We start from the raw sequence: 20,393 nt of genomic DNA, 5'->3' as shown, positions 1-20,393 counted from the left end.
TTTTTGCCTTTTAGAAGCCTGTCGATGGAGGGTAGCAGAGAATCCCATTGTATTTTGTCTCCCTTGCTTGGAATTTTCCATTCCAGTATTTGGCGCTAAAAATTTTCAAAGGATTTTTTTGTAGCTATTTTTTCTAGCAGGACAAAACATATAAAAAGGCAGCCTCTCCCATCTTTCGTTGCTGTGCGTTGTAGGTAGTGCTGTCAACGGGTCGGGTCGGGTCGGGTTGACCCGACACGTGACCCGAATTGACTGACCGAAACCGATGACCCGAGCCGACAGACCTGACCCGACAATTCGACCCGAGCTGACCCGATTGACCCGACCCGACAACCCGACCCGAGCAGACCCGATTGACCCGACCCGAATAACCCGAGCTGACCCGATCTGACCCGACCCGAGTAGCCTGACCCGACAACCCGACCCGTTTGAGAGCACTATGGTCACGACACTGGGTGAACGACAAAACGCACTCCCATTGGGAATTAAACCCGGACCACGTGTACCGAAGTCTTACACGTTAACCACTAGCTAAATCAAGCGGGGGATTTGTATATGCATCTTAATGAATATTTGGCACTTTTGAGGTTTGGTTATTTTTTTTATAACTGATACCAATGTCCGACGTGGGAGAAATTTATTTTTTTCTTGCTTTAGTTCTATGTGACGAAATTTTTCTTCAAGGTCAGTGTTCTCACCTGCTCGGATGGCAGGGGGTCTTTTCGGAAGGTAGTAGCAAGAGTCTCTTGACGGAGACGAAAGGAAATCGTTTAACTACAATGATAAGGGTTGAGGAAACGGGAGAACAACTGTGATTTTTTCCAACCCTTCAACTTTCATTCCAAAATAGGTTCTTATTATTCCGGGACCCGCCCCACTTTGATTTTTCTTTCTCTTTAATTAAAACGTATTTTACAGTATATATAGTTGCAAGTAAGAAGATAAATAATATGAATTTTGTAATTTAAAATTTAAAAATACAGTATGATAATTAATTATAAACTACTAATTTTATTTCATCACTTTCAGCCCAACAAATGAAATGCAAACAATTCGCACCCTGGGTCTTGGTCATCAATACTGCGTCTTATTCTTTGTCTTGCACAGCCAAGTCTTGGTCCTGCATTTCGTAGTCTTGGTGGCCTTTCATGTTATACAAGAATCAAGAATGCTCACCTCATCGGTACAAATGAAGACCAAGTGTGATTTTGATCATGGTCTTTCATACTATACGAAAAGCAAGAAAATATGTTCATCGCTACTTAGAGATCACCAAAACAAGGCCAAGAGCAAGATTATTATGCACTTCGTCTGGCATATCCAATCTTTATCTTGTTTTTGTATCGATATTCTTGAGCTTGGCGAAATAAAATGAAATATTCAGTTTAAGGTCCCTTGATTCTGCACCGAGGCTAAGGGATATGGTGACCATGAGAAATGAATGAAATGGTGGAATGAAGAAAGTGGGAGGAAACAGGAGAACCCCGAGAAAACCCACTACACGGCGTTTCTCCTCCACAAAGCCCACTTAGCACAAGCTGGGATCGAACCATGGACACCATGCACCAGAGATTACAGTCGATTGGTAAAATCAATCTTCCACATTTAAAAATTAAAGTATACACAAGTAGAAAAATAAGCATTTACCATAAAAACACTAGCTGCAAGTGTTCAAAATAGATTTATGATTTCTATAAAATCAATTGAAAATTGCTATTTTTAATTAAGCAGCTAGTGAAAAACAGCAGCTTTGGACTCCAGCCGAGTTTAAGCTCAACCTAAACTCAGTTGACCAAAGTGAACTGACCCGACTGACCCGACCCAAGCTGACCCGACTGACCCGCCCCGATTGACCCGACAACTCGACTCGAGTTGACCCGAACCGACCCGTAACCCGACCCGAGCTGACCCGATTGACCCGACACGACAACCCGACCCGACCCGTTTGAGAGCACTAGTTGTAGGAGTCCTTGAGTATAGGATCTCGGCCAGTCAGTCCGCTGCACTGGAAGTGAATAGTGCAGTTTGGAGAGAATCCCCTCTAGTTAATTACTGTATGTAGGCCCTAATCAGATTAGAGATTCTGCTACATTACAGATGTCCGCTAAAGCAACTGGGCTTTGGCTGTGAGATAGCTTAAACAATGATAGGGAATTAGGAATTAAGTTTTGTTTTTAGAGTTTGATCCTACACCTATAACAGAGGCTACTTGGGTCATTTATTGGTTGATTAGAATGGAAGTATGTAAGCTTCCTACGGGGTCTATGTCGGAGGTGAGTGACGCTCGAATAGACTTAGGAATTAGTTCCGTCCTAGTATTGGAGGAACTTTAAATTTGAATCCGAATGCGTTTGGGTTCGATCCCTTGTGTATGTATTTATTAGCACATTTAGGTGATGTGAATGATTAGATTTTTTCTCACTGCAACTTTCATGCAGGAAAGTGTAAGAGTGAGTGCTGACCTAATTCCTCATTCCTTGAGTGCAAGGAATTTTAGTCAGAGCCGTGGAGTGAAGGCTGACAACCTATACCAAGACCAACTATCCTACACGTATAATTTAGATAGATTCCTTATTGTGGACTTAATTTGGAGTCTCAGAATCAGGGTTAGGCCAGATTGTGTCCTGTGAGTCAAGGTCCAGTCTTTAAAATGTAAGGAGTACGGGTCAGGATTAATTGATTATTGTAACCCGTATTTCCACAGGTCCCTTCTAAATTAGAGAGATATTAAATAATTAATGAATTAGGAAAATTAGAAGTTAGCTTGAATTCTTCTTTTCTCCATTAGTTATTGTGGAAAGGCAAGCATATAGGGACGGAGTGGCGTCCTAAGATTATAGCCATTATCCTATCTCTTAAATTAGAATATTTATTTGTAATAAATAATTAATCTCCATATTAATTCCTCGAACTTTCATTTAATTTCTTTGATATGAACCAATCCTAGACATAACGAGCAGGTATTTATTAACTCCTTCAGTGTGGGTGGCGAGTTAACTCGTATCTTCAAAACGCACCTGCTGTGCGGATGGCGTATATATACGCTTTCATTTTGCTTTGGCTATTTTGTATTGCGTATGGTGAATATACTTGCCCATAGTATGAGTAATGTTATCTCGACAATATTTAGCGAGTTTGCGCTCAGCTGGTTTCAATTGTTACTTAATTAAAAGAAGAAGAGGAAAAAGAAAGATATTAAAATAGAGTTTGGGCTTCGTCAAATACAGTTTTCATTCTTTGTTTTGTTTGAGAGCAGAGAGCACAGTAATGGGTTCAAAACTAGGGATGTGCACGAGACGAGTCGAGACAGGATTTTCCTGACAAAATTCGAGTCGAGACACGGCTCTTCCAATAGAAAAATATACATTTTTCGAGTCGAGACATCACTTTTACAGCACATTTTCGAGACGAGACAGCCACAAATCTTGTCTCGTGCGCATTCCTATTCAAAACGATATTTCAACGATGCTGAGATCGAGGAAGAGTTATTAATTAGTGATTCTGATGCAAGTGATTTTGAAACAGATTTAGAATCAACATCCAAAGTTCTAAAAAAAAAAAAAAAAAAAAAAAAACTACACTTTTTACAGCGTTTCGTATCTGAAAATTACGCACTGAAGGGGTTAAAGGACGTATAGATATATAATTATTGAGCAAATGGTTGTTAATACCATCGCTGGCTACGATCCCTTAGCGCCTTACAATATCTCTCTCGTAACATGAGATTTAGCGTACAGGGGATAGTTGACCTTTCGGCTGTTGTGGCGCCACTAACGTGGACTAAACAGAAGGACAGGTTGTCTGTCACAAATAGTCTAAATAAGGGATGGGTTGACGAGTTTCAATGAGTATTAACGGGAAGGGTTTTAATAAACATGATCTAATGGTGAAAAATGAGCCAGGCATCAAATAAAAAAAGTAATCATTTTAGACTGAAAGAAATACAAAAGTATGAACTAACACAAAGAGTTAATATAGATCTAAGAAAAAATAGGTAAATCTTACTTTTAAAACATTGGATTTACGTAATCTAAACTTTTTTCAAAAATCCTATTTCACGCTTGACTTAACTGTACTTATAATCTTTTTCAAGTTTGGATTTTTCTTTAGGCTGTCGAAAAACTCAGCTATCATCAACTGGGCAGAACACATATTTCTGTGTCAGTCCACTTCAAATTCATATGTGAGAAAACTCTTTCCATAAATGAATTTGACGGTGGGATCCTTAGGCAAAAGGAGACGACTTTAAATAAATTTGGCAACTCGGAGCTTTTCTGAAATAGCATTTGCCAATTACTGGCCACACTCACGACGACTCATTAAAAATTGCGGGCTTTAAAGTTGTTGTCTGAGGTAAATTTGTCATTTCGGCAAATTACGGGACTTTTGCTGTCCCGTATCGAAGCTCCCCGGGACGCGGGACAAAATCATAAAATAAGGAAGGGACTGTCCCTTAAAATCCGGGGCATTTAGGAACCCAGAGTGTGGTGTTTTACGTGATTTTTCTCCTTGCTAAAAAAAAAAAAAGAAATCACGTGGCGTGTGTAGGCACTATAGTTGCATAATACTTGCAGTATCTTAATGTTATAAAATTAACAGCCCAAAAATTGTTCTTTTACTGTTTTAACTATGGTATATTGTTGTGTATCATTTTGTCTGGGAGCAATGATATGTTGATTAGCAGGGCCATTGTATATACAATAAATCGAATTTTGAAAACTGGATTACTATCGCTGCCTTCCACTTCAAATTCTACTACTATTTCAAAGGAAAATATTCCCGATCACTTTGCTGATTCTGAAGCATATATCCCCATACCAAATACAATTACAGAATTGTTGACTGGTTTTCATACTGATCCTAGTAAGTGTTGTTTTTTGCTTGTGTAATTAATTTTATTTGTTTATGTTTCTGAGTAGTAATGGGATCTATGTGTAGGTTGGTTTTTTTCTAAAGAAAAAATAGACCTAAAACCTTTAGCTTATGGGCAAGAGTGCCGATTTCTGTGTAACTTCCGAGGAGCCCTATGGCAGATACGCTTTAGTAGAACAGGAAAACGAATTACCATGTACTGTAGAAACTGGAGAACCTACTTCAACTTAGCATTTTGCCCGCCCCCTCCCCCATTAAGGGAGCCAATTTCAACTTCGGGGGCCTCGGCCTCCAAAGCTTCCCAAGATTGATGCCCTTGCTAATGGGATAGAAGAAGAACCCAGAGCCTTTATTTCAGGTATCATCCCAGTATTTGGTGTGCCAATAGTAACCCCAAATTTCCCTAAGATTTATCTAGATAAAATGATTTTATTTACTTTTGTGAAATATCGTAATAATATATTAGTAGATATACATATTTACATCTAACTAAAACAGATAACAATAATATACAAAGATCCCATGTTTTAGAAAGATATTTATGTATTTCTGACAATCTAACATATGAAACCTACTAATACGATAGTGCCAGGAAAAATATATATAACCATTTTGCACTAGGAAAAAAATAGACACATTCATTAAAGTGTAAACTAAAAGTGAAATTCAGTTAAATCATAACGCAAATGAAATCCAATCCTTAACAATTCAGACTATATGCACAATATATGCACAATGAGAAATTAGTCAACTCATAACATTTTTAAGAAATTAGCCAATTCATAACATTTTAGCCTATTGTTCACTACTATTGTCACAATTTGTATAATACTTTAATGTTCCCATTTATGATTTTATTTTCAGACATTGGATCAGGAACAGTGAAATTAGCTTCTACTGTTTTCTTAGGAAGTTTTGTAGATCGGAAAATTATTCAAAGTATAGATTGTGCCTCATGTCACAAACTTATCAGTCAGGACAAAAGAAATTCCACGCTTATGAACTTGATATATAAACAAGACAATAGAAACGTAATGTGCTATCCTACAAAAGAACTAGTATGGGTGATTCACGTTGTTGAAAAGGCCCATCGGTTTGTGAACACCCGAATTTCGGAAACTTTCCGCCTATATTGTTTCCTTTCTGCAACACGTTTAGTATTTGCAGTGCCTCTTTTCGGACAATCAATCATTCAAATTAAGTGTGAAAATTTGCGATGTAATAGTTCCAGTGTTGCTGAAGAACATAGCAGATGTTGAAACAGGATGTTTTGAACATGCAAAATTTTTAAATGCCAAGCCATTTTCTGGGGAAGTGCTTCGTTTGTAATTTGTAAAGGATTTCTTCCCTGTGTGTATTATCTTTTATTCTTAATTGATCAATACTAATTGTATTCAATTTCAAAAACAGTTTAGTTTTTGTGATACTATGGGGGGGGGGGACTTAAGAATTCTTTTCCTGTTATAGCTAGCTATTTCATTTGCCTGCTACACAGAGAAAACATTCGTGCACGTAACTAGCGCCACTAGGGCTCCTAAAGGAACTAGGCCCTGGTCGCTTGTCTGTGCTATTTGGGAAGACGCTAAGAGATCGTAGCTGGCGATGGTTAATACAAAGTTTTCGTAATTTTAATTTTATTTTATTTGGAAGAAAAAATAATAGTATAACTCTTGAGGGAAGTCGAGGTTATTCAGTTACTTCATCTCAAGTGGGGGCTCAGCCAAATAATAAATATCTAATAGATTTTTAATTTTAGTTGTATATCTTAGAGCTGTAGAGAATTCTGTCAATAGAGACCAGAGAAATAAGAATATTTACCACTCGGTCAGACAGCTAGAATTTTATAATATATTTTTTTCTTCCACTAGGAACCACACAGTGTTGCCAGATGTAACTGAGGGTGTAAATCAATTAAAAAAAACATATAAATTGACTCATAATTCATATGTATGGATGTTCTGTAGGTAATTTCCAGTTTGCTTACTTGGAGTAGCTTGGAAACTACGGAGCAGAAAAAAGAATTTTTCATTTCCACCCATAACAAATCGAATTCCATTTCCATTTCTAATCGGATGTGGCCTCTGTAAGGGGGAACTAGGAAAATCGTATTTTTCATAAATTAACACTCTGAATTGGCAACATTGCTGATGTTTCAGTGCATCAAAATGTAAGTATATCTATCTATATATCTATATATATATATATATATATATATATATATATATATATATATATATGTGTGTGTGTGTGTGTGTGTGTGTGTGTGTGTGTGTTTGTATGTATTTCGCGCCACTTATACAATTGGAGTTTGTCTATATGCAGGGGTGACCACAAGGGGGGGGGCTATGACGCAAACTGCGTCATTGAAATTTTTTTGGGGGGGGATTAAAAATCTATATAAATGTGTTTGAGGGGGTGTAAAAATTAATCTAAAAGATTTTTTTTTCATGGGAGAACACCTATGTATAGACAATTGCGGGGGGTGCGTCATGGACATAAGGGGGGTGGGCACCACTAGAAACTACTATAAATTTTCCGGTGAAATTGTGGCGTCTCCGATTGCCAGATATTCCACCGGAAAATTTCCAGTATTTTTTTAAAGAGTGATTGTCACTTCTATTACAAATTCACATTTCTCTCTTTCATTTCGATTATAAAATTCATTCTATTCATTCTTCATCGATTATGCCCTTTAGGTGAATGATATGATGGAAGAATTGGTGGAATGAGAGTGTAAGAGAAAAGAGAAGAACCACGAGAAAACCCACGGACTCCATGTTGTCCACTACAAACTCATATGGATTGGAATCAAACTAGGGACCCCCCCTCACACCACTTGTCTCCACTTTTATCAAGAAAAATAATAGTTCATGTGCTGAAACTCAAGTTGATCATTTTAGCATTTATGTAAAATATTTCAGCAAGCTATCAATCTTCTACAATGTATTTTTTTAATGTAAAAAGAAAGAAAGTCATCCTTGCATATACGTATATTGCGTGTTCCACATATAATTCAAACTTTATTTTTTCTAAATGTATTTGATTGATTTTGAGTTTTACGTCCCGTTCAGCAGCGAGGCTATATGAGACGTGGACCTACTGATTAACGTGGAATCCGAACCACATGAGCTCCCGCCGGGAATCGAACCCGGGTCTCCAACGCCAAAGGCGCATCCGCTAACCGCTTAGCCACGGAGGAGCTCGAAAAAAATGTATTTATGTATCATTGCATTGTCTGCTTTATTTTAAGAAAAATGAATAAAATGCTTGAATTGTTAATAACACATGTATTTAATAACGAAATGAGTCAGTTTATGTTGTTAATTTACACGGACTTCACTTAAACTTCTTGCACTATTGTTTTACTGTTGTGTGCTTTCTATTATTTTATCGGGAAAAAGTAATAAAAGTGGGTTTTAAACGTAAGAGAAAACATCGTCTAAATTTTTCGTTTCGATCAGAACTCGTGGAGCGAGACGCTAGAGGAGAATAAGCGAGCGAGAGTTTGCGGGGAGAATAAAATAGACTCAGAGATTTTACGTCTATGGTGCCGTGTGTTCCTTCTTCGATTATTTGGTGATCCTTTGCCCAATATAAACGCTGAAAGCCTTGCAGATTGCTTTTCCGCGATTTGCATGACAAGATGGAAAATTTTCTCGTAAAAGAAAACGATAGAAAGAACGAAAAGAAATCGCTGCAAGTAGTTGAACCAGGTACTGTACGACGGTGGATGGTGAGGGGAGAGTCGGTTCAAATTGTAGAGGAGTTTGCAAAAGCACGTCATTCTTATCTTTACATGATTTTTCGATTCTCAAAAGGGAAATGGGATTTTCCATTTTCCCAGTAATGAATATACGTACACCTATATAAAAGAAAAAAATGCAGCCTTATGAAATGCAATAAAATGGAGATTTTTAAATTTTTTTTTTTTGATGGGATAAAATGAAGAAATGAAACTAAGACTATAAAATCAATGGGTACTTTTCCTAAAATTAATGCCTAAGAAACATCACTTAAACACAGGAGTCCACCCACGGATGGGGAATCCACCATGCCCGGACCACCCCAAAACTTCCTAAATTAATATACACACTTTATTAATAAAATTATACATGTTTAACAGGAAAGTGATTGATGTAACATTAACATTTGATTTTACACTTCATCTCTACTTTTGCTCTTCTAAAAACAGAATAGTTCTTTTTTTTCTGAAAATATAGGTGGAAGTACTTTACAATTACTTATCGAGTACAGAGCAATACCTGTTCAATACTACGTAGAGGTAGTGACTTGTAGTAATAGACTTCCCCCCCACAAAGCTTGGACCCCCCAACTAAAATTTCTGTGTGCGCGCCCGCACATTAAACTGAGCACAATGCTTGGTGTCTGAATTCAATTTTTTAATTTTACCAGAAGGATGTTGTAGCAGGTACCTTACAATATATTACTTTGAAAACCATGGTTATCATTTTACGATGTTATGAATGGTTCGACGGAAGAACCATTTTCTTAGTTGCATTGTGGAAGGCAATAGTTACTATTAACTTTTCCGTTGGATACTACATAAAAGTCTCGAATGAGCGATAAACAACTCTACCATCTATTGAAATAATCCTTAATAATTTGACGTTGTCTAATTATCGCATTGTAATAATTTAATTATTTTTGCAGTGAAACGATAAGTTACATCGAAAATTATATGAAAATATTACATTGTCATCGGGTTTGAGTTATCTGTACGGAATTTTAGAGCTGCAGTTGATATGAAAATCCATGGAATTTAAGAAGACAAAAATGAACGAATTTTTACAAGTTATCTACATTGGATTTCTGATATACATAATTAATTTTAAATGTTATTAAATGTTAACACTACAAGAAAAGTAAAAATACAAGTAAGAAAAATATAATATACTATATACAAGTTTAGCAACCCGTTTTCCATTGGTGAAGTTCCTCAGAACTCCAGAAGACACTTCATCCCGGCAGTTTAAGACGCAATATGCCTAATATAATTATATTTTTCTAAGTAATTGTTTAAGATAAAGGAAAATAAAGATATCAAAAGAGAAGGAATATGAAAGAAGTGAGTGCTTAGTAATAAATGACATCAATGTTTTCTGGTTGACCTATTCAAGTTGATGAAAAGGTTATATATTTGTTTTCTTAGGATTTAATACTAACTGATGGTTATTAAGTCATTGTTTTACTTTATTCACTTCTGTTTTAGATTTCATGGATACCTGTCTATGTTTTACCAGTACATATAAAAATGAAATGAAATTTTTGAGTTTTACGTCCCACGATTATGCCAGTACATATAAGTGAGGTATCTTCTGCAAATGATTGTATATGTTCGTCAATCTTTAAATTGCATAAATCATTTATATAAAGTATCATTTATATATACAGTTCCCTGTGGAACTCTTTGTTTTACATATGTAAAATTACTTTGTGAATTACCTATTTGTACAATCTGTTTTCTGTCTTACAAGAAAGCTATTTACTCCGTATCCCACAACTTTCAAGCTTGTTGAAGAGGATATCGTGTTATATTGTACCGAATGTTTTGGCGGCTAGCTCTACGAAAACTGCAATAACCTTAGCTTTATCAACATTTCTACAAACAATTTGGGTTAAATCGTATATCACAGATTGTGCTTTTATCAGATTGAAGGTGTTGTACAGTTTTTTTTTAAAAAATGCGTTGAGTTGTTTTTTTTTCAACAAACGGTTTTTTAAAACCAAATTTATGCCTGAAAATGTACAATAAACTTTGTGCTATATAACCTGAAAAATAAATAAGACAAACCCTTAAAATAAGATGTGAAAATGTGTTCTTAATTCAAGTAATTTTCATGCTTTTAAAAAGATCTTGTTTTCGGCGGATATTCTTAGCACAAGGATTAATATTTAGACCTAAAGATCTAGATGCTCAAAGCGGAACATTAGTGCGTCCGACAAACATTTCTTCGACAGCGGAATTCCAGTCTGAAATACAGAACCGTCCCACCGAAAGCAGGAATTATGACCACCTGAATGATAACAGAACAATTATCATGGCGATTGTATGAATAGAGTTACTACCAAGGGCAGATTTATATATATTAATTCTCATTGAGTGTTCATTGAGATTTCATTTGAATGTTCCTAATATATCGGTAATGAGAAGAAAGTATTTTCCAGTTTTATAGAAAGATTTAGTATAGGCTCCATGAAAATGAAGAAAGCTATGACATGCGTACTAAATGGTTTTGACAGTTTCGTCTCTTAGCTTCGATTTTCTTGTCGTAAATTCTTTTCAGTATTATTATTATTATTATTATTATTATTATTATTATTATTATTATTATTATTATTATTATTATTATTATTATTATTATTATTATTATTATTATTATTATTATTAGTTTGAGAAGGTGTATGTATGAGCTACGTAGAAAATTATAGAATTTACTGTATGGAAATTACGTAGCGAAATTCTCATAACCTCTTCTAACTTCATTATATGTGCAAGGCGAAGATATATCATATATAAGATTTTATATGATCGTCTTTAGCTCCCTAAGGGTTGTGCTGACATTTTGCACTCAGTGATTAAGTTAAATGAAATTAGGAAGCAATAATGATATTGGTCTCCTCAGGTGGTATCAGATTTCGTTCCTTTTACAGTTAAGTGCACTTGAGATTCAATAATGCTACATGCGATCACAAGCTTACTAGGAACCATTAAAGGATAATTTCGTTTATACACTAAACATAGTATCTATTTCAACTTGTCACATACAAACTATAAAGTGCATCAAATAGCAAATTTCTAGAACGTTGAAACTATTTTTTTAAGAAAGAGATTTAGCCTAATTGTAGTAAGACATTGATCTGCACAAAATCAAACAAAATCCATTGGAATATTCTATGTGAAATTGTGACATTTTTACAAACAAGCATACTGGACACTTGCCTGCAGGCACAGGAAGCTGATAATGCAAAATCCTTCCAAGGAAAGAGTAAGAAAGACAAGGAGAAAGCTAGGAAATATCCTTAATTTAAGATTAACTTAACTTTCAGTAACTAAAATTTAATTACGAGAGATACGAAATGCTTTTTATTGCGAACTTAGGACACGGGAGTCTATCGGTAGTAGGTGTCGGAAAGGTTCTTTCAGGTTGCAACCACAGACCATGCTTTTGTATGGTGGACATCCAAAAAAGTTTATGGATCTTACTGTTTCCTCCCTAATGTAAAACACGTCGACGGTTGTGTGATGGTGATGACAGAAAGGTTTTCCGAAAGAGAGTTAAGAGATAAATCTCTTCCGAACCAAAACTGCTGTGCAATTGTTGGTATTGTAAGGACTGAAAGTTCATGGCAGAACTTGCTCACAGTGTGCCTAGGTCATTATTGATGTCAAAGGAAGTTAGTGCCTGACAGTTATTAGTGGCGTGGAGTGAAACGGAGGCGTGTGTTGTAGTAGATAGATGTGGTGATGCAAAATGGGAAGACGTCCCTGAGTTTCAAAGAACCTAAAATTGTGGTTGAACAATTAGTTGGGACAAGTGTAATTAAGATGGACAGTGTGTTAGGTGTGTTGCGAGAAAAGTGTACAAAGGTGATGACGACCTACAGAACTCATGGCAAAATAACATCGGTGAGAAGTAATAGTGGAAGGAAAAGAAACTACAGTGACAGCCATCGCCGAGCATTGAAATGCATTGTTACCGAAGAGCATAGATCGAATGTGGCAAAGTGACCATGGAACTCATGAGCACCTGGAGGAACCTATTACCATATCAGTTAGACGAGAATTACATAACCTGAACTTCCACAGCCGGCTTGGAATTTCCATACAGCTAATCACTAACGACAACGCTTTAACGCGAAGAAAATGGTGCTGAGAACATGTGAAGTGGATGACTGGTGATTGGGGACATGTAATTTGATCCGATGAGACTTCTTTCACGATATTTACAACCACAGGCTATGCTTTTGTATGACGGACACCCAAGGAAGTTTATGAATCGATCAGTTTCCTCCCTGATGTAAGACATGTCGACGGTTGTGTGATGCTGTAGGCTGTAATTTCCTGGTATTCCGTGGGTCCTATGATTGTACGGCAATGATTATATCGATATTTCAGGCGATTATGTGCATCCTATGATCCAGATGCTGTTTCCGAACAATGAAAAAAATTTTCCAAGATAAGATTGCACTAGTCCAACAGCTGGAGTGTTGAGGTATAGCCCCCTGGTCCATCCACTCCCCGGACCCCAACATTATTGTACAGTGGTGGTCAGTTCAGGAGTTGAGACTCCCCTTTGACGGAACTTAGAGCTGCACTGCCTAAATAATACAATATTCCTCTACAAATCATTCATGACTTATACTTCTGCATTCCAGGACGAATCATGAAATTACTTAATGTATATAAACGACCTGACTCACGAATAATAGCATCTATTCCAATCCTATTACCATACAAATTACAACAAATAGGTCTATTAATTTCGTAGTAATGTATCAGTTTTAGGTATTTGACAGTATTAGTTTTAGTTGACAATTCAAAATTATAGCTGATTAGTTACATTGTAAATAGCGTGTATCAAAATTTGCTAAGATCAAAAAAGGACGATTTTTCTGCACAAAAGAAACTTACTAATTATTAAAATAATACATTTTAGCGTAACAGTTTAACATGCGACCTGAAAAACATACATTTTTTGTATAAATGAAACCAAAGCCAAACGCTTTTGCTTCATTATTGCTCATTACTGAGGTGCACTGAGGCAGTACATCAGAAAGTATCTCAATTTAACCTAGCTAATTGTCTACCATGGAATTATGCTTTCAGCACTAACCACATGTTTGTAGTAGCTTTGTTCAGCCACTGCTTCATGTAAAGACTCACTAAAAATCATGTTAGTTATGACCAAGAGAATAATTTATTTCTTAGAATCAAAGTTCACAGACGAAACTACGTATTTCTTAGTATTTCCAAATGAGGGTATAACTCAAGCATGAGTTCACAAATTCATAGTGTACTTACAAAACGGATTGCAATTAATTAGAGTAATAAGTAAAATCGAGAAAAACAACTAGAGTCTTTCTTCAGAAAAATATTCCCGCCATAGTTGGTTATATTTTTGGAATTAGTTAATCAGTTTCTGAGGATTTCTATAGGGTGGCCACAAAGTCCTGTTACCCCTTAATAAATGCTAATGTAAGTTTTCCGTTTACCCCTTTATAAATGCTAACGTAAGGTTTTCTATTGTTTCAGATTGTGTGAACGATGGCTGATACTTCCAGTTACAGTATTGAAGAACGTGTTCTTGCAAGTTGTTGGGTGCATGAGATAAACCACAAGACCTCACAACCTGTGATAATGTGTTATGGGGGTTCATGAAAGTCATCGTTCCACAAAACCGTTACGATACCACTGCCAAACTGACAGAAGCTGTGAAACAAGCTTTCACTCAAGTTACACCTGCAATGCTCCGCAAAATGTCGCACAGAACGTGGCGGCGTATTCTCCTTTGTCATGAGAATGACAGTCGACAGACTGATCCTTTAGACACTTCATGTTTCCATCTCAATGAAACTTCTCGAAAACATTGTTGTTTATGTCATTCAGTTCCTTCCGTGTAGTTATTTGCGTACGTTTAGTGGTTTATGTTACTTATTTTCAGAAGTATCACCTTGCAGAATTGTAAGGTTGCACGCACTTTTATTTCGTCACTAAGTAACTTGCCGGTGAAAAGCAGAATTGGTGGTTATCTTGTGATGTCGCCTAGGACATAGGAAGCTTTACAATTAAGTGAAAATATGATTATTTGCCAAAATAGACGGAATACTGGTATCAACTATTTTCAACGGACTTAAAAAGTTTTTTTACTGAATTTTCTGTCTCTCTTTGTATACCGGTAAATGTGTGTCTGTCTGTTATTTGCGATTTTTTTTTCAATTTTGAAACCTCCATCCTTTAGAGCATCAAAAACTATCTAAGAAACTGATGGATTTTTTCTCGTCACTCTTACCGTTCCCGAGATATTGGCCAAAAAAATGGCCGATTTCCGGAGATTTAAGGAGCTATATCTTGGAAGCCATAAGTTATAAAGAGATGATATTGGTGTTGGTCGATACCTAAGAGGATGGTGAACATTTTGGTAACAAATACTAACCGTTGACCACTGTCCAACTGGTCACTAGTTTGGCCAGTGGCCACCAGTTAATATCGGTACCAAAATGTTTACCATCCTCTGAGATATTGATTAACACCAATATCATCTCTCTATAACTTATGGTTCCAGAGATATTGGCCAAAAAATAGTTCCGATTTTGGAAGATTTAAGGCGTCATATCTCAAGAACAGTAAGTCATAGAGAGATCATATTGGTGTTGATCAATACCTAAGAGGATGATGAACATTTTGGTACCGAATAGTAACTGGTGACCACTGGCCAACTGGCCACCGTTCAACAGATATTGACCAAAAAAGTTCGAATTTCGGGAGATTTACGGAGCCATCTCTCGCGAACCGTAAGTTATAGCGAATTTTTGCGAGAAACAGAAGAAGATAAACATAAAAAAAATTTACTTTTACATGTAGAAAATTTCAAAATTATCCTTCCCGCTTCATCTCTACATTCTTTTAAAGTTCGTTCTCTCAATGTTCTTCGAGCATTCTCAACTGGTTTTAAATAAAAATTCTATTTTGCAATCGGCTGCTCCAGCTAAAGCAATAAACGCAATTTCTCTCTTCATAAAATATCACGAATATCAACAAGTGTAAAATAAGAAAAATGTTCTTGTTGTAAAGTGGTCATCTAAAAGGTTTGGCACAGATAGATGGTCTCTGGGCATCCCATTTTTCGATGATTATTCTTCAACGACACTCAACGCGCCTTTCCAATAACAGTCATTTTTTTTTTTTTTTTTTAAAGAATGGCTCAGGCATTTCGTAGGAGTATCCCTACAAACGAACGCCTAAGTCGAGTAAATAGAAACCCTTAAAAAAAAAAAAAAAAATCCATAACAGAAATAATGTAGCTGGCCATTATCATATAAGCTGAATCTAGACTTGACTAACTGTGAAAATATTTTCTTTAATCTGGTTACTAAGTACATTTTACGTAGTAAGTCCGTTGGTACCAGGTTGATTTTGAGAAAAAACATATTTTGAGAAAACACAGATTTCATGTGTTCAAATGCTTGTGGCTCATACATATGAAAAAGAAGCAGGTTACGCGGACTAGAACAAAGATTCAGAAAATGTATCATTTATATACATTTTTGTTAATCGTCGCCAGGATAGCCAACAATGGTTCTTGGTCTATCTCAGGGCCGGATTAACCCGTCTGGAGGCCCTGGGCTAAGAAAAAAAAATGTAGCCCCTACTGACTTCGCCTATTACATTTCTGTGAAAGTGCAATAGGAAAGTTAAGGGAATACACGTAATTCTACGACATGAACCATATCATGCATTAGATGATATTATACCTAATGAAACATTCCAAATTAAGACGGTGGATGTAACAAACGAAGAAATTTAGTTTGTATTTTTAGTCATATTTTATCTTATGATGATGATTATATCTTGTATGATTCTTTGTAGACAGCCAAATGAGATTTTGAGCAGTGAAGACTCCCGTTCACCTGAAGGCAAGGGTCTACAGCCTCCCTTAAGCTCCCCATAATCCAGCCTTGGTTTGTCCCGATCAGCAGAGCCAGGCATCACTGACATAATGTCCAAATTTGGGTAACCAACAATTATAACATAAACTGAGCCCCCAAATTTCTGTTCTATAAGGAAAGGCTTGGAGTCGATTATTTAGTTTATTTAACAGCGTTTTGGAGATACTAGTTCGCTTATTTTGTACATTTTTTATATTTGGCATTGCCTTCAAGTTATCACTAACATGTTAGAAAAAAGTAGGAGTGAGTTTAGCGAATAGTTTTGAATTAAGAAAAAAAGAAATCAAATCAACATTGTGCCATATTCACATACAAACACATACGAACTTTATGTTTGATCTATTGAAGTATATAACCTTCTCCATATCAGGAAAATACAAGAGATGTTTTAAAAGAAACTAACAACAAGAAAGCTTCATTTGGAAGATGAGATACAATTTATCCTTCTTTATACGTTTTTCTTGAAAAAATAAAACAAAAAAATACAACACTCATATTTCTTAAGCAAATGGTTTTGAAATGCTGTGTTGATGTATTCGACAAATTCTTTTCTTCTTTCTGTTCAGAATGGAGGAAGCAATTTTAATAAGAAGTTGAGTAGACCAAAAGAGAGAGTAGTTGGAAATGTTTTCGTTCATATTTCATCTCGCTTTCTGTCTGCTACTATCAGAGTTTTTATTCCTTTGTCGTTTGTTTCACAATGGATGAACAGGGCAAAGGAGAGAGGAAAGGAGAGCAGCAACAGAATCCAATTCAATAAAAGTCGTCATGGCAACGCGAGGCCAAAGAGGGCCACCATTCCATCTTCCTCTTTCTGTATAAGTGAGTAAGTAACTCAGGATGTTATATCATCGAAAAAGAGGGACAGTTTTCTTTTCACCCTTCCACAAAGATTAAGAATTAAACAAAAAAAAAAAAAAGAAAGAAATATATATATATATTTCCTTTTGTTCCTGTAAGATTGAGATTCATCTCCTCTGTCGCTGTGGATAGACAAGCAACACAGAAGGGGAAACATCAACGAGCTTATAAAATTATCCTGGCCACCTTTGTTACAGGGACTTTCAATTCCAAGAAGGAATGCACAAATATATTCTGGTAATCTCAACTTACACGCACACAATAGGAGAGGAAAAGAAGAATTGAACAATAATAATTAAAAACAAAATTTCTTTTCCAACAGTAGCATTCTATAGCAATTCTTGTATGTTATAACTCAACATGAAACTAATTATTCTTTATATATATGCAGTGATGAAGATTTTCCCGGAAAATTTTCCGATTCATAAACCATACTCCACTTATTCCTACATCGTTCTTTAGTCGAGATGTGAGGTGGAAAATTTTCTTCTATATTTTTCCGGAAAATTTTCCGTTCTTAACAAATATCAGTGATTAAGTAACAATTCGTCAGTATTCATAAAATTGATTGAATTCATATATAGAAACGTTAAAAATTGAAAGATCGTTGAAAGAATCTGAAAATTTTAATGGCTTAGACAATTTTCAGTACGATGTAAGAACTAGTGGAACAATTTTCCATGAATCGAAAAATTGTTTGTCCTGTACAATGAAAATTTTCCGGAAAATTTTCCGATTCATAAAAACATACTCCTCTTATTCCTACATCGTTGTCTAGTTAAGATGTGAGGTGGAAATTTTTCTTCTATATTTTTCCGGAAAATTTTCCGTTCTGAACAAACATCAGTGGTTAAGTAACAATTCGTCAGTATTCGTAAAATTGATTGAATTCATATATAGAAACGTTAAAGAGTGAAAGATCGTTTAAAGAATCTGAAAATTTTCATGGCTCAGACAATTTTCAGTACGATGTAGGAACTAGTGGAACAATTTTTCATGAATCGAAAAATTGTCTGTCCTGTAGAATGAAAATTTTCCGGAAAATTTTCCGATTCATAAAAACATACTCCTCTTATTCCTACATCGTTGTCTAGTTAAGATGTGAGGTGGAAATTTTTCTTCTATATTTTTCCGGAAAATTTTCCGTTCTGAACAAATATCAGTGGTTAAGTAACAATTCGTCAGTATTCGTAAAATTGATTGAATTCATATATAGAAACGTTAAAGAGTGAAAGATCGTTTAAAGAATCTGAAAATTTTCATGGTTTAGATAATTTTCAGTACTATGTAGGAACAAGTGGAACAATTTTCCATGAATCTAAAAATTGTCTGTCCTGTACAGTGATTAAAATTTTCCGGAAAATTTTGAAACGGAAAATTTTCCGATTCGTAAAAGAGTAGTCCACTTATTCCTACATCGTTGTTTAACCGTGATGTGAGGTGAAAAATTTTCTTCTATATATAGAGAGAAACACTGTGTAAAATTTTATTTCCCAACTTGAAATACAAAATTTTCCGGTTCCCGAAAGCTGATTGGAAAATTATAATTTGTTGCTGACTAACTTTCCTCTACTGAAATTCAATTTTGTAGCTCTATGTGCAGTTAAATATAGTGGAAAATTTTCCACCTAACATCACTATACATAATATCCAAAATTGTCAGGCCTATGAAAAGTGTTTTCCACTTGTTTCTACATCGTGAAGAAAATTTTCCGATCTATGAAAATTCCTCTCACTTGTTTCTACAGAGCAATAAAACTTTCCGATTCAGAAAACCGTTGTTTTACTTCTTCCTTCGAAATGATGAAAACTTTCCGACTCATAAAAAAAACTTCAATTTTTCCATATAAGGCAGAAAATATTTCGATTCATGAAAAATTGTTTAACTTGTTCCTACATAGTACTGAAAATTGTCTGAGCCATGAAAATTTTCAGATTCTTTAAACGATCTTTCAGTTTTTAACATTTCTATACATTAATTCAATCAATTTCATGATTGCTGAGGAATTGTTCTTGATTACTGATATTTTTTTAGAACGGAAAATTTTCCGAAATGGAAAATTTTCCGCGGAAAATTTTCCGCCTTACATCACTATATATATGTATCATCGAAAACTAATGAATAATATTAATGACTTATCTCTAGGAACATTGGGAAACCAATATAGAAATGTAGATACGATCACCAATAAAGTTGGAGCTCTCTCATTGCGTTATGTAACCAATTAACCAATAAAATTACATACGAGTTCTGTTAGTCAATTTGCAAGTAACGGATCAACATCAGTACAGTTTTTACGAGATACACAGGTTGTGATTTTCAGTATATTTTGTAAAGACTATAGGGTCAGTGAGCGTAATTATGAGATAGATTTCACAACTTTTCCACGTTACTCAGTTTACATTAGTTTTGAAAATAGTTAACCTAAGCAGCAGTTTATGGTGCCAATAGAGAAACAATTTGTTGCCAAGCAATATCCTGTCATCTCATAAGTTGATGAGTAAATGTCAAATTTGTGCTGTCTCATAATTTCCCTCCAAAAGGGTAATTATGAGGCACCTGATGTCCCAAACTTCCTGTATGTGATATTGAGGTATGAAGGAGTCAAATTGTGATAGAAAGAAGACTTCGTTATTTTGTATTTATTACATAAAGATATACAAATATTTGGCTGAGTTACAAGAAAATAACCAAGCAAGAAAATGGAGATAGCTACTAATGTTATTTTAACATTTCTGTGAGTTGATAATAGGTCTATATGCTAATAGCGTATATTAGATAGTTTCAGGTTACAAAACAGGCTTATGAATCAAATTTAGACCAAGTTCTAAGCTGTTCACTAGAAAAACACTCAGGCTACTTCTATTTCTTTGTTTTAGTACATAGATATGCAGCCTAGGCTATTTTCAACAAAATGTAGGTCTTCACGTTTGAAAGTTACTAAGAAATAAGATTATAGGACTGCCTAAAC

The 20,393-nt window shown here is 35.4% G+C and overlaps 1 protein-coding gene across 1 annotated transcript in view; it reads right to left on the bottom strand.

The window, feature by feature from the left end:
* The window catches only part of Eip63F-1 (Ecdysone-induced protein 63F 1), a 373,190-nt gene that overhangs the window by 198,664 nt on the left and 154,133 nt on the right, over nt 1-20,393 (bottom strand). The gene's annotated exons all lie outside the window — the stretch shown is intronic.

Source organism: Thermobia domestica, chromosome 3 (assembly GCF_964235325.1).
Source record: "Thermobia domestica chromosome 3, izTheDome1.hap1.1, whole genome shotgun sequence".
NCBI classification, from domain to species: Eukaryota; Metazoa; Arthropoda; class Insecta; order Zygentoma; family Lepismatidae; genus Thermobia; species Thermobia domestica.
This window is presented reverse-complemented; position numbering and strand designations above follow the sequence as displayed.